General features: G+C 44.3%; 1 long non-coding RNA gene across 1 annotated transcript; it reads right to left on the bottom strand.

Annotated features, from left to right (window-relative positions):
- Positions 1–13,133: 13,133 nt before the first annotated feature.
- LOC143943003 (uncharacterized) lies at positions 13,134–14,528 on the bottom strand. The gene is made up of 2 exons (XR_013264868.1): positions 13,665–14,528; positions 13,134–13,509 (listed from the first exon to the last, which is right to left on the bottom strand). It is a non-coding gene; the product is annotated as an uncharacterized LOC143943003 (long non-coding RNA).
- Positions 14,529–16,207: the final 1,679 nt, after the last annotated feature.

Genomic DNA, 16,207 nt, shown 5'->3' with positions numbered 1-16,207 from the left:
GTAAAGGTTTTTCATTTCCAAATGAAAAACCTTAGTTTTTATTGTTTTTGCCTCCTTGAATGGGGGGGGGGGTCCTATATCGTTTAGGGAGTGTTGACATTCTCCTTCCTAAGAAAAATATTTGTAATGTCAATATTGTGTCTACCATATTGCAGAATGTAGCTGCCTGTAACCAAAAGCTTTGTGGCAAATTAACATCTTTCAGCCAGTATTTTGATTTTGAAGGTAGGAGAATGGAAGCTGGATGGCCCATGGCCTGGCAGTCTCACTATGAAAGGAGAGCATTCAGGGCTTTGCTATAAAGCATCTTAACTCAATGTCTCTGTGGTTGAGGTTCTAATCAGTTCATTTACAACTCTTCCAGTTTATTAGAGAAGGAAGAATATGGTTGCTAATGGCAACTCTGGGTTCTTTACCTCTCTAGTAGTGTTAGTGGTCCTCTCTTATATGGAAATATACAGGCTTAGTGCTTCTTCTGCTTCTTCTTCTGCTTCTTCTGCTTCTTCTTCTTCTGCTTCTTCTTCTGCTTCTTCTTCTTCTGCTTCTTCTGCTTCTTCTTCTTCTTCTGCTTCTTCTGCTTCTTCTTCTTCTTCTGCTTCTTCTGCTTCTTCTTCTTCTTCTGCTGCTGCTTCTTCTTCTTCTGCTGCTTCTTCTTCTTCTGCTGCTTCTTCTTCTTCTTCTGCTGCTTCTTCTTCTTCTTCTGCTGCTTCTTCTTCTTCTTCTGCTGCTTCTTCTTCTTCTTCTGCTGCTTCTTCTTCTTCTTCTGCTGCTTCTTCTGCTGCTTCTTCTTCTGCTGCTGCTTCTTCTTCTTCTGCTTCTTCTTCTTCTCAATGTCTTGGCTGAGGAACCATTGCTTGGAATTCACCAAGGGAGCGATCATATCACCAAACTCCTAGGCCAGCCTTTCTCAAACTCTTAACACTTTGAATAATTTTCAGGTCTCCAGGAGCCCCTGCTAAAATACATTCATTGGGAAAATAGACCCTTGCGTTGGGGGTTGGCAGAGATGCCCTCCTTACAGTGGTTGTCAGAATGCCACCCTTACAAACAGCTAATAAGGCGTTACCCTGCTGTCTCTGCCAAGTGGTGTTGAACTCAGATCTATGAAGGCACTATAAGGCATGCCTTGTGTGATTTTGAGTTGAAAGTGAGGGTAATCTTCATGTAATTAGAGCTCTACTTTAAAATGGTGATTTCACTAAAAGTAATTCAGTGAAGGGTAGAGAGGTAAGCCTAATGTGTAAATAGGAACATCCGCTGTCCATTTGCTTAGATTTCGTGGATCTGCCCTTTAGGACATCATCTTGCCTAACAGGCTGTGGAAATATTCGTTCTTAAGAGAATGTAAAGTCAATATTGGCTTTTGAAATCATATCAGAACAACTCAGGCTCTTAACACATTAGAACAAATTTTTTTAAGAATTATTGAAAAGATGTATATATGAAAAGCAATTTAGGTTACGATGCAGTCATTTTATCTTTCTCAGGAACATGTCAGGAAATTACTAACCCAAAGAGAGGTACAGGTCAGGGCTTGTTACTATCACTTTACCATTCCCCAGTCTCCTACATTGAAAGCAGGAGTCAGACAGCCAATAGGATAAAAAATCTGCCTAAAAGACATAAAAAAATAAAAAAACTGGCTGAACTCACCATGTCACAGCAGTATCTACATAACTGCTGGATGAAGATCTCATGGAGCTGGTGGATTAAAACTTGAGAAAATTGGCGCAGATTTATAAAAGAGACTTGGTCAGAATTTTATTACTTCATAGGCTGCTTTCACACTGCAGTGGGTGGGCGTGGACAGTAAAACGCCGCTAGATTTATCAGCACTTTACCGTTGTTTCAGCGGCGCTATTCGACCGCTAGCGGGCACTTTTAACCCCTGCTAGTGGCTGAATTAAGGGTTAAATGCACCCGTGTAGTGCAGCTTCGGCAACGGTGCCCTTTCTTTTCAATGGGCAGGAGCGATGTATACACCGCTCCAAAGATGCTGCTTGCAGGACTTTAAGCGTCCTGCCAGCGCAGCGTCCCAGTGTGAAAGCACTCTGGCTTTCACACTGGGACTGCAGGGGAGGCATTTTACAGCTGCTATTGTTAGCCCAAAAGCCCCTGAAAATTTCCCCAGTGTGAAAGGGGTCTTAGTGTGAGCAGTAAAATCTGGTGCTTGTGACTCCAATGTTTGCTAGTTTCTCTTCTCATGAATTGACCTCAGGGTCTTTTCTGGTCTATTATATAGATATTGTTTTTTGTCAAGCATTTTGTACATGAAAAGCCATTCTAATAATTTATAAGGCTTCATGTACATTGCTGCTTTGTAAACGGACGTTTAGGAGCAGTTGGGCATTTTTTTTTTCAGCTGCCCCTGAACTCTCCTCTGTTATCTTATCAGTACATGTACACTGGGTCGTTTTATAGTCATTTCTAGGCAGTTGAGTTTAGAAGCATTTGGAAAGTAAAAAAATGCGTTCAGGATGGATGTTCAGAGGCATTTGAAACGCCAAACGCCTGTAACAGCTTGTAAACATGGTAACTCGTGTTTAGCCACGTTTCTTTTACAGGCATTTTTAATGGATATACATTTTTGACTATTAAAATAAAAAAACGCTCAACGTGGCAAAACTGATGTTTTTTAAACGTCGTTTACTATCTATATGTCAAGTTAAATCATTTAGGGGAGGTTGTAAAATGTCCCGTTTACATTAAGCCTTAGGCCCCTTTCACACTGACAAAGTCCACCAGCTCAGCAGGGTAACTGTCTGCTGATCCCCACTGAGCAGGTGGGTGACTGCAGACACAGGCGGCTGTCCTCCATAGGCTGTCATCCTATCCTCCAGGTGGATGGGGAATGGACCCCCATCTGCCTGTTTTTAGTGGACAGAATCGGATGTCACATGTCTGACATTTTGTCAACGGGCATGTCAACTCGCATGCCAAATTGGCCCAATGTGAACATGGGCTTAAACTTTTGGCAATGCTTAAGATTTGTTTTTTTTAAGAGAGGACCTGGCCAAGCATTAGAGGGATGAAAACATTCAACCACTTTTTTTTTTTTTTTCTTTTTTTTTTTGTTACTCAAGAACAAAGAATCAACAACAGTTCTCCATTTCATTGAATGTATCTTGAGTTGAGTTCCTAAAATATCATCTGTGCACATTCTAAATGTTACATTTTTGTACTTTCCAAGGTTGGCATCTGGCTTCTTGCATATTTTGGATACTTTTAACAATGAAATCTCATTCCATAATGCCTGACATTGTTTCCTCTCACTTTTGGTGTAGCGAGCACGTCTTCACCAACAGAACACAAGAGCAAATAGAAGACGTGATCAGGTAGTTTTAACTTCGTAACATCTTTCAGAAACGGAAATATCAGTTTTGGGTAGACTGACCCTTTATACATGGAAAGCTCATTTCTAAGTTTAAAGTAAATCATTTCTAATTCAGTAATTTACTGCACTTCCTTTCCTCTGGTGTGCTGTGCAAGTCTTTATCTAAAATCAGCTGACTAGTTTTTGAGAAGGCGCTTCCATTGTTATGACAACACCTATTATAGCGGATTTTAAATAAGGGCTCCGACTCTACAGCCTTTGGCACTGTCAGACGTTGACTTTACCTCTTTGTTAATCCTTTGGAAAGTATTGTTGGATTAATACCAGCACCTATCCCTGTGCCTTGAAATGGATGACATAGAATGTATTCTAATTATACCAAATGTAAGCCTTTATTTTCTAGCAATGATATGCATGAACACAAACGCAACACACTCTCTCTATCTATATCTATATTTGATTTTTTTATTAGATTTTTTCTAAATACACTGGACTTCTAATGTTCTAGTTTAGCAGGACAGCACATTAATGGTATTTTAGCTTGTTATATTCATTAATTAGCCCAGGGATATGCAATTAGCGGACCTCCAGATGTTGCAAAACTACAAGTCCCATCATGCCTCTGCCTCTGGGTGTCATGCTTGTGGCTCTCAGTCTTGCTATGCCTCATGGGACTTGTAGTTCTGCAACAGCTGGAGGTCCGCTAATTGCATATCCCTGCATTAGACCCTTATATGTTAATATCTACATGCTTTATTATCTAAATTTAAAGCTTAAGTCTGGGGAAAAATGCTTCTTTTGTCTTGGAGTAACATAAAAAGCAACTGTACTCCCCCCCCGCCCAGGCTGCTGAAAACCTCTCGAGAGGAGTAGAGCGCCAACTCCTGGGGAAGGGAGATGGATGCCTTTTTCTGTTCCCTTAAATGAAATGAGTCTTGCAGTGCTTCCCATTGCAAGGGTCGTTTTCAGCGTTCCGTATAGTCTGACTAACTCTGTTTTTTATGTGTTACTGAAGTCCCAGTGCTTTATGTACTTTACACTAGCACCTTTGCACATGATGCAATAAGGCTCACGGGTTGCTGAGTAACCTCCTCCAATCTAATACTGGAATCCTGTATTGATCCAGTCACTTTGTGCCTTTTTATTCCTACAGAGCTGGGTAGAATATTTTGTATATTTTTTTTTTTTTTATGTTTTCAAACTGTGAAGGTCATTTTGAATAGTTTAAAGGCCCTATATGAAAGTATAAATGTTTTTGCCTTAAATTTTACATTAAATTGATGTCCTTGATTTAAAGGGTATTTCAGGGCATTGAGATTTCTTTTGTATGCAAAACTTACATTTTTGGACCTGTTTATCATATGAAATATTGAAGCAGAATTGTAACTCTTTCTCTAACTATAAACTAGTTTTGATCTACATTTTGTAATAAAGATCTAGGATGCATATGACTTCCTTTATTCAAATGGAAATGTTTTTAAATGTTAACCTTCCAATAAAGTGGCTGCAGTTATCCTGTTTTTGTGTCATTTGAGAATTTCCTTTCCTGCACTGAAGGTGTTAAAAAATGTCCTTTTTTTTTTTTTTTTTTTATCACCCCAAACCATGAGTGTTTTGTCCAACTCCAGTCATTGAAGAGTGCTGGGAGTTGTAGCTAACCAATGCTCTAAATTGGAATATTAGACCTTAATGAAATAAAGCCTCCTACAATAGTGTGACGTCTCTGATGGCACATGTAATTGTCTATCATCTGACCTGCTATATTTTTATTTAATGTGGTACACCCCTCTGGAACTGAACAGCTGAAATGGTTAGTTGTACAAGAAATTGCTTGTATATTATCTAAAGGAGATTGTACAAAATGTATGTCCAGCTTAAAGTTTGCACTTAAACACCTTAAGCCTCCCAGGTTACATTTACACTTTTAATAGTTTATTTATGGTCACCAGTCAGGAAGGATGTGCTGGAGCTGTGGAGAGTCCAGAATAGGGCAACAAAATTAATAAGGGGACTGGAGGACCTCAATTACGAAGAACAACTACAAGCACTAAATTTATTCTCGATGGAGAAGAGACGCTTGAGAGGAGATATGATGGCGATATACAAATATCTCAGTGGTGATCCCAGCTATCTATTCAGTCTCAGGGAGTGTAGAAAGACACAGGGCCACTCGATGAGATTGGAGGAAAAGTGGTTTAACTTTAACCTATTGGTCCAGAGCCCACGCAAATATGCAGCCTCTCGGCAGTCATGCCTTGGCACGGGTGCATATTTGTGTGCAATAGTGCTGTGCCAAGAGCGCTCTCCCAGCATCTAATGGGAACCTCCGATCACTGCTGGCTTTCAGGAGTTCAAGTCTGTGATTTGCATGGCAGCAGGATAACCAAGTGGATGCTATCCAGACAGGCAAATATACTCCTACAGTGAGTTTAAGCTCTGTAATGGGGGTCCGCCATTTCTGGTAAGAGGCCAACTTTCTCTTATATTCATGGATCGACACTGCTCCTCTCTTACCATTGGGTTGTTATGCCCACCACTAGGAGAATACTAGGGACTACTTGTTATGTAACACTTTCCAGTTCCACCCAGGGAGCAGCCCCTTGGGTAACAACCCTCCAGCCTGCCATGCAGCCATCCGTTTTATTTTGCCTAGTGAAGGAGAAAGACCTAGGAACCCTGCGGGCCCATCGGTCCGTGCTTTTTTTTCTGCAGAAGCTTGACTTTTTGCGCAAGATGAATGATCCTGTGACCTGCTATCAACAGCCGGCTGGGTGACAGGCTGGATACCCTTATCCTTGTAGTCTCCCCAGTCTGGCCATTGAGCATGTGCAGGTCGCAGCTCTGCGCTAGGCCAGCCACAATGAAACCTCAGCTCCAGAGGTGGTCGGTGAGCTTTTATGCTCCGGGGCGCACACATGACCGGTCTACTGATGTCTGTGTCGGTGTGCCGGGCAGCAGCCACCCTGTACTGATCAGTGAGTGGGTCTGAAATGGAATGTCTCCCAGCTCTGCAGGACGGGTAAGTACAGCTCTCCCTGCCTCAGTGGGGCTGAGCAGCTAGGAATTCCCTGGGAGGCTGATTCGGGGGTCTCTCACCTCCCTCTCTTCTCTCCCTGTCCCTTTCCCCCTCCCCCCTGGGGGGATGCTGCTGAGTGGTGTGTCTGTGCAGGGACTCTCCAGGGGGCTGTCACCTGGGGGGGTGGCGCTGACTGGTTGAGTCCTGGGTCCTGTTTTTCATGTCCCTGTAAGGTGTCTGTGAGGCTATGCTGGTATCCTGTGCAGCGCTGTACTCACCGCCATTGTTTCCCCGTCCCTCAGGGAGCTTGCATTTGGCAGTCATTTTAGGTGTGAGCAAGGGAAAGCATACTCTCCTGGGCTTCAGCAGCCATTTTCCTTGTGATTGTCCCTATACAGGACGCCAGCAGCCATTTTCTTGAAGCCTGAGCAAGTTTTTCAGTGTTCTCTAGCGGCAGCATGGGCTCCTGTGCTCTGACGGCCATTTTTCCTATGTTTTATGTTCTTATGCTGGACGCTGGGTGGCCATTTTCTTGAAGCCTGAGCACACTTCAGAGTAGTTTTGGCTCCATTAACAGCTGCTTCCACCGACACAGCACTGTTTCCTCTGCACCTGGGAGCCAACGGAGACTACAGGCACTACCTGCTAGATAGCGCAGAACCCCTCAGGGTGGTGAGTCCTGCGGGAGAGAGCCCCTCAGCTAGCGGCAGTAAGGAGGGTGGGACTGTAACTGTCCCAAGTCCCCTTCGGGGGGCAGACAGGTTAGGGTCAACATGGCTTCAGAAACTGGTGTTTCTTCCCCCCCGAAATCCAGGCAATTGCAACCAGGTCGCCTGCGGACTGCGCAGTGCCCCTGGACACCCTGACGGCGGTCCTCAATTCGTTTGTTGCCAAGATGGAGGCGGGATGTTTGCAAAAAGGTGCAAAAAAGCGGCCCCCGCCCCCCCCCCCCCCCCCTCCTCTGGGGAGAGTTCTGACGCAGATTCGGGCCTTGCTGAGGCTGGTGACCCCAGTTCTGTCTTGTCAGACGATGCTGACCAGGACCATTTGGACAGTGAGGATGAGTCCCCGTCCGTGTGTGACAAAGCGTTAGTTGGAGCACTTATCACAGCTGTGCGTGATACCCTGAAGATTCAGGAGCCAGCGGATCCCTCTGCTGTTGTACTGGTCCGTTTTGGGTCCCGCAAGCCAGCACATTCACCTAAGGTGTTCCTGTATCTGACTTATTTTGACAAGTTAATTTACAAGGAATGGGGTCGCCTTTGGGAGTTTGCAGCTCAGTGGTCCTCTCGACTATCTGACCAATGGGTCTGCGATCTGATTTCCTCAGGCTACAAGATAGTTTCTCTCTTGGCCGCCAAACAGATTCTTCTCCTCCAGCATACCCGTATCCCCAGCTTGCCGGGAGGCCCTCTTGGGGGCAGTAAGAGACCTGCTTAGTCGCGGGTGGTTGTACCGGTTCTGGAATCAGGACATTTCCAGGGATTGTACTCAAATCTGTTTGTAGTTCCCAAGAAGGAATGGGTATGTCCAATCTTGGACCTAAAAGCCCTCAATCACTTTGTGAAAGTGCAGAGGTTCAGAATGGAATCGGTTCGCTCAGTAGTCACTGCACTCAATCAAGGGGACTCCCTGGCGTCCTTGGACATCCAGGATGCATACCTGCACATACCCATATGCCTCCGGCATCAAAAGTTTCTGCGATTTGCACTCGGGGAAACCCACTACCAGTTTGTGGCTCTTCCTTTTGGTCTGGCATCAGCCTCCCGAGTCTTTACCAAGGTATTGGCTCCGGTTTTGGCGTTGCTGCGGCAATGTGGGATTGCAATCGTGGGATACCTAGACCATTTCCTCCTGAGGGCATCTTCTGCCTCAGAATTAGAGGAGGATGTGGAGGTCACCATGCAGACCCAGCAAGAATTTGGGTGGCTATTGAACCTAAAGAAGTCGGTGATTGTACCGACCCAGCATCTGGAGTACCTAGGCTTACTGCTGGACTCCATGGAAGCGAGAGTGTTTTTCCCTTCAGACAAGCTGCAGATTCTCAGATGCGCGGTAAAACTGCTAATGAACCGCAAGTGGTCGTCGTTCCGCTTCTGCATGCGAGTCCTGGCACTCATGGTAGCCTCCTTCGAGGCCGTACCATATGCCCAGTTCCGCACCAGAGTCCTGCAGAAGGAGATTTTGACAAAGTGGGACAAATCTCCATTGTCCCTGGATCAAATGATCAAGGTGAGCCAGTCAGAGATTCCCTGAACTGGTGGCTGAGGTCCCCGGTGATTCAGTCCAGGAAGTTTCTACCTCTGAAATGGAACGTGATCACAACGGACGCCAGCTTATCCGGCTGGGGTGGAGTGATGGGGGTTCAGTCAGCTCAGGGCCTCTGGTCGATGGAAGAATCCAAGTTGCTGATCAATCTGCTCGAACTAAGGGCGATCAGGCTATGCCTCTCCACATGGTCGATGAAACTGCAGGGGCGTCCAATCAGGATCCAGTCAGACAACGCCACGGCTGTGGCATACGTCAATCATCAAGGAGGAACAAGAAGCTTAGCCGCCGCATGGGAGGTCGCTCACATATTTCGGTGGGCAGCGCGACACGTACTGGCCCTGTTGGCCATTTACATCCCAGGAGTGGAGAACTGGCAGGCAGACTGAGTCGCCAGATGCCGATCCCAGGAGAATGGGCGTTTCATTCGGAGGTATTCAGGTTACTGTGCCTGTGGTGGGGCACACCAGACGTGGATCTTCTGGCCTCCCGTCTCAACCGCAAGGTGCCGAGATTCGTGTCCATGATAAGAGATCCGTGGGCAGACGCGCTGGTGGCTCCGTGGGATCAGTACCAGCTGATCTACGCCTTTTCCTCAACTGAAACGTCTGCTCCGCAGAGTGGAAGTCGAGGGGATCCCAGTGATTCTGGTCGCCCCAGATTGACCTCAGTGGCCTTGGTACGCAGGCCCGGTGGCAGACGTCCCATGGCGACTGCCGTTATGAGAGGTCCTTCTGTCTCAAGGTCCGATTAACGGCATGGCTCTTGAGAGCCAGGTGTTGAGGAACCGGGGTCTGTCGGACTCGGTGATCCCAACTATGTTGAGGGCACGGAAATCTTCTTCTCGGAAGATATATCATCGTACCTGGAAGGCTTACATCTCCATGTGAGAGGGGAAAGGATGGCATCCGCGCTCCTTTTCTATATCCAGGATCCTGCTGTTTCTTCAGCAAGGAGTAGACCAGAAATTGGCGTTTAAAAAGCACCATTTAAGGGGCAAATTTCAGCCTTGGCTGTCTTTTTTTCAGTGACCCCTGGTATCTCCCTCACTAGTGAGTACCTTTGTTCAGGGGGTACAATATGTAGTCCCTCCGGTGCGTCCACCAGTACCCCCATGGGATTTGAACCTGGTGTTATCGGCGCTTCAGAAACCGCCGTTTGGAAATATCAGGGAGATTCCCCTGTTGACTCTTTCCCAGAAAGTGGTCTTTCTAGTGGCCATCGCATCGGCCAGGAGGTTTTCGGAACTGGCGGCTTTGTCATGCAAGCCGCCTTATCTGGTTATCCACAAGGATAAGGTGATGTTGTGTCTGCAACAGTCTTTTCTGCCAAAAGTGGTCTCGGCTTTTCAAATCAATGAGGACATTGTGTTACCATCTGTGTCCTAAGCCGAAACACCCTAAGGAAGTGGCCCTTCACGCTCTGGATGTGGTTCGGGCTCTAAAGGTGCATTTGTCTGGCACTGCTCCCCTTCGGAAGTCAGACTCGCTGTTTTTGTTTTGGTGGCTGGTCCAAAGAAAGGCATGGCGGTCTCGTCGGCCACCATTTCCAGGTGGATCAGGCAGATTGTAGTGCAAGCCTACGCCTTGAAGGGACAGGTACCCCCCTTTCCAGTCACGGCCCACTCATCAAGGGCAATCGGAACGTCTTCGGCCTTACGAAACCAAGCGTCTGTTGCTCAGGTGTGTAAAGCGGCGACCTGGTCGTCTGTCCACACGTTTACCAAGTTCTACAAGGTAGACGTCAGTGCTTCTGCTGATGCCTGTTTTGGCTGCAAAGTTTTGCAGGCGGCCGTATAGTTGCAATTAAATATGCAATATATTTTCTTTTTTCCTGGTTTTCGATAAAAACGCAGTACCGTTAAGTTAATGCACTGTTGCATTACATTCTGCAGTTTTTGGTGCGGTTGTGGGTAGTAACTCCTGTTGAGTGTACCCTGGTTTTGTGGTGATTTTCTCCACGCACTGTTGCTTTTTTGTGGGTAAAGTTTCACTAGTTCCCACTTGCCATGGTGGATGAAGTTTTCTATGCTGTTTTCCCACCCCTCGTTTGGCACTGCTTGGGGACGTCCCAATGGCTAAGAGAGAAGCTGTGTCGGTCGGTGACTATAAGAGAAAATAGGATTTTTGGACTCGCCATAAAATCCTTTTCTCTGTAATTCACCGACCGACACAGCACCCACCCCTCCTTTTTCTCTTTACGTTATACTGCTTGTTGATGTACTGATGACTGCATGGCAGGCTGCAGGGTTGTTACCCAAGGGACCGCCCCCTGGGAAGAACTGGAAAGTTCTGAGTGTTACATAACAAGTAATCCTAGTATTCTCCTAGTGGTGGGCATAACAACCCAATGGCTAAGAGAGGAGCTGTGTCGGTCGGTGAGTACAAAAAACAAATCCTATTTTTACCTTTGAGACGCCATGGGGGTTATTTACTAAAGGCAAATCCACTTTGCACTACAAGTGCACTTGGGAAGTGCAGTTGCTGTAGATCCGAGGGGGACATGCAAGGAAAATAAACAGCAATTTAGCTTGCTCATGATTGGATGATAAAATCAGTAGCGCTTCCCCCTCATTTCAGATCTACCCCTCAGATTTAAAGCGACTGCACTTCCAAGTGCGCTTGCAGTGCAAAGTGGATTTGCCTTTTGTTAAATAACTCCCATATCTTGAAACATATGTGATTGTTTTCTACCGGAACATATCGTATATCTTGCAATGCTCAGTGATTGAAAGCATAGGATACATATGCAGGAGTACATATGTTGTATCTGCTGTATTCACTATATGAACTTTGTGTGTTACAAATAAGAGTCACAAAAGGCACTTATTTATAATAAGTTTATTGAATGTTTGTTTTTATTTATTTTGCACTTTTTTGAGCACTATTTTTATATTGTGATTTGTGCATCAGTTGCTTTTATAATTGTCATATTGAATCACATTTGCATCAAGTATTATCTTATGCACAATGATCACTTTATAAATTTGTATATTGTCACGTTTTATATGGTTTAACACAGGAAATTGCGCTATATATATATATATATATATATATATATATATATATATATATATAAATATATAAAAAAAAAATTTTTTTTTCCCCAAAATTCTTTATTTTCTTTTCACAAAGATAATTTTACAACCTTACATCTGAATATCCAGAAATCTTATCCTCTATGTAGGATCTACTCTCTTTACCACAGACATAAAAAAAAAAACTATATTTTCTACTGCTGGTTTATCATTCCTTCCGATTATAGTCTTGTTGATTTTTTTTTTTTTCCTCTTAACTAGGAAAGCCCCTGGTTATCCTCCCTAGGAGGTTTACTTTAACCCCCCCCCCCCCCCAAAAAAAACAACCCACAAATTATTGTACCCTGTCTCTCCAGATCACCCCCCCCTTCTCCCACATCTAACATAGTAATTTATTAGTACCAGATTTATTGCTTTTAACAATTTTGTTCTCTATATATAATATAGGGGGACCAGACCTCCTGATACTTCTCTTCTTGCTCTCTCAACATCATGGTAAGATTTTCCATTTGCTGAATTTCTGATATTCTCCCAAACCATTGATCCACTTGATCCTGGCAGAAGACCGCAAACACACTGAGTTGAAATATGAAAATGGCGTCGTACACCTATATCCTGATTTCTCTCCAGATCTACAGAAAAAACAGAGCTCCTTTACAGATATTAGCAGATGCCTGAGGGAGAAGGGCCTGGTGTATAGCATGCTTTATCCGAGCCACCTAAAAGTAATTCATCATCATGGTTCTGTAAAGTTGTTTTGATTCCCCTGCAGATGCGGTCGACTGGCTGGATTCCATTGCCTAGAGCGGCGATCAGGTTGCATGTCCTTAGTGCCCGGGGGCTCAAGTCTACTTACCTCCTTGATGTGAAGACTCTGGGAGTTGTGGTTCCTGCTGTTGAGGGCCTCTGCTAGAACCCTGATCTCCTACTGTGACTGCTTTTCCAGATGAGTGGACTATGCTACAGAATTTGGGGCCATTCATCCATTTACTGCGGGAACCTCCTCAGGTACTGTTCTGCATCACTTCTCCATGACCCTTTCCTGAGTGGATGGACTCTTGGAACAATCCACTACTGTTTACTATGTTTTTGGGACTAATGTTTCTCTGGTGGTTTTTCTCCCTTTTTGATTATGTTCACCTGGAGCAAACAGGGCGTTAGGTTTTTTGCCTGTTACCTTTTTATGACTTTTTGCTTTTTTCTTTATTCTTTTCAATTTTTTTTCTTTGGGGTACTTTTGCGGCTTGCCGTAAAGGCTCGCACAAAGGGGTTTATTTGCTTAGTACAGTATATGATGTTCAAATGCTACTATGTGATGCTTTGTGGCTCTCTTTGTTGATCTCCTATATGATGTCTGCATTCTCTTACCATCTTTGGTATGATGTCCTCAGTTTCTAACATCTTCTGTATCATGTCTGCAGTCTCTGAGGGAGTCTGGAGAGGAGTCAAGAATGGGAGCGCCACCAGGATGGGGGTCATGGGAGAAGTCATATGGGCTTTCATATCTATATATAATACACTCTTCAAATGTGCTTTAAAATACATGTTTTTTTTTTTTTCCCTTTTGTGAACAAGAAAGTTATGCTCTTATGCTGTTGGGCTGGTATAATAATGGGGCTGGTATGAATTTATTTATTTTTTTTATTCCAGGGCTGGTTTCTACTCCCATTCTGGCCCTGACTGGATCTCTCCTGTCCCCGGCTATACGTTACCCTACCTAATGAGTGATCTTAAACTCCTTTCATGGAATGTCTGTGGATTAAGCCAAATTCAAACAGTCGTTAGTACTTCAATACCTTTAAATCCTCATATTGTCCTCCTACAAGAAACCAATTAAACTGGTGTTTTTTTGACCTGAAAAAGGCCTTTGATTGGTGATATATGACCCATGTATTGCAACACATGGAGTTTAGTCCTATATTCCTCAAATGGATATCATTGCTATATGATCATTCGGTAGCGGCCCTCCGTCTTAATGGCAGGGGTGTCGGGCGCCTTTTCAGTGTCACCAGACAGGGGTGTCCCCTCTCACCAGGTTTATTTGCATTGGTTATGGAAACCCTGGCAATTGCACTGCACTCCCCCCCCCCCCCCCAAATGCAGGGGATTGGGGGTGGGTATCCTTAGTGAAACTACAGCTCTCTATGCAGATGACCTAGTTCTGTCCATTAGGGATACTGGGCCCTCTTTACAAGCTGCACTATCGCTACTAGGATGATTTACTGTGGTCTCTGGACTAGTTCCAAAATACTTCCCTTACATTTCCATACAGTACCTAGACAGGCAGACCCCAACAACCCCCTGCATTGGGTAACGTGAATTAAGTACCTGGGACTTCAAATTACAAACTCAGTGATGGATTTTATTAGCCTAAATGTCTCCCTATTGCTTGCCATTATATCTAAGAAACTTCACACCTGGAAAAATCTCCTCTTGTCCCTCATTGGGAAGATAAACCTGATTGAAATGAAGATTCTACCCTTATTATTATTATACACCCTCAGGAACTCTGCCGTGTGGATTACAAAGTCTATTTTTAAGTCAATAGACAGTATGATTTCCTCCGGATGATGCACCAGTGTCTCTGGAGGCTGCATATGAGGCGCTGTCTCAACTTTGCCTACAGGTGTCTGAGGGCTTCTTATCCTCTGACTCCCATCTGCTCAGTGATAAGGACGTGGTCTATGACTCAGGGACTGAGGCTGCCTAGTAAATGTAAGCTTTACCCCTATGGAGAAATGTATCAAATTTTTAATTTTTTTTCCCCCCAGACCTGGTAGTCTTGACTAAATACGGAATTAAGACTTTACAATACATTGTAGTGAAAGGTACCCTAATGACATTCAATGACTTAAAACTACGGTATGACCTACTCAACTTTTTTTTTATATGCAATCAAATGAGACATGCTTTTTGCTTCCAATTTGGCAGAGCCTCTTGATCTGGAGCCCAGCACACAGTGAGTCTTTATCTAAACCGGTCTCCAGCCTATTTAAGGACCTCTTCCAGGAGATGACCAAATTACTGGAGCCATGCAGACGGGCTTGGTAGGCTGTAGACCCAGGGTTGGACAGGGATGACATGTGGGGAAATGCACTACAGTATCTGGTTTCTACGAGAGACAGATTAATCCATTATAAATTCCTGCATATGATTTATCTAACCCCAGCCAGACTTGCTAAAATGTTCAGGAAACAAAAATCTGTATGCTCAGCACCACTAGCAAACGTCATGCATATATTTTGGGACTATCCACAGGTCAAACCTTACTGGCAAGCTGTTGCATGATGTATTAGGTTGGTCACTTCTATTTCGATCCCCATGTCCGTTGAGGTGTATCTATTGTATCTAAAGGTGGAACCTTTAGCGTCTCCCAGGGAAATACAGACTCTCCTTACCCTAGTGCTATTCTATGCTAAAAAGCGTATTATCCTTTCATGGAAGAGCTCATTGACGCCAACTTTGCAGTCCTAGAAAGTATTGGTCAACAAGGCAGTACCCTTTTACAAAGCCACCTATTTGAGCAGAGGGGCACTAACTAAATTCGACAAGGTCTGGGGAGGTTGGATGGCTTCTATGGACATGGCATCTGACTAATTTCAGGAAGGTTATAGCTACTGATCCTTGGAATAGTATAAAAAGAAGGGAGGTGAATACAACTGAGGTATTGGACGGCTATTAGCTAACCAGTAATTGGTGTCATAATCATTCCAGAGTAGGGAACAGTTTTCTCCTTACCAGCTTTTTTTTTTTACTGTTGGGGGGACCGTAATACTGGCAGTATCTGGTAAGACTGCGCAAGGTGTCATATAGTGCTGGAAGTGTTTTAACATGTGCTTACCTCTGGCTGTGGGTTTAAGCAATGTGTGCAATTTGTATCTGTCTAGGCAAAAAGTTCTGTTGCTTTGGGGAGTTTAAATTTGGTACTGTTTTTTTTTTCTTTTTTCTCCCTATATTTCTTTTTCTTGTAAATATACACCGGTAGGTGTATTGTGGTTGATGTCCATGATCTATGGCCTGTTGGATGTATGTTTAAAAAATAATAATAAAAAAAAAAAAAAGCAGGCTTCCACAAGAGGGCACTGTTCAAAGAATAACTGACTTCCAAGCGGGTGTTACAGATTTAGTTTCAGGTTCTGCCTTGATTGACAGGTTGCCATAGCAATGCCCCCCCCCCATTGTTATGGCAACCTGTAAACAGTGCACCACGCTGTGTACCTACTGCACAGCCGCAAGATTGGAATGTGCATGCTGGGTAGCCAGCTGAATGGAATCCTGGAAGCAAGGAGGAGCAGGCTTCAGCTGAGCAAGCTAATAACTACCGCCTGTCTGCTGGGATCAATATGTTTGTAAGCATGAAGAAGAAATACACTTCTAAAACAGTATGCTAATTGTTTTGTGCAAATCAAGAGAATCACAGGAGTACTTTATTTTTTTTTGAGAAAACTGGCAAGGAGACTGGTGCTGCGCTTTAATGGCATAGTTCTGAAAACTATTAGACTGGAATGAAAACTCTAGAACTAGTACTTTCAGGAAGAAATGTCAACAGTGG

This window comes from Lithobates pipiens, unplaced genomic scaffold, assembly GCF_037356315.1.
Source record: "Lithobates pipiens isolate NorthernLeopardFrog02 unplaced genomic scaffold, aLitPip1_a1.2 Scaffold_30, whole genome shotgun sequence".
NCBI classification, from domain to species: domain Eukaryota; kingdom Metazoa; phylum Chordata; class Amphibia; order Anura; family Ranidae; genus Lithobates; species Lithobates pipiens.
This window is presented reverse-complemented; position numbering and strand designations above follow the sequence as displayed.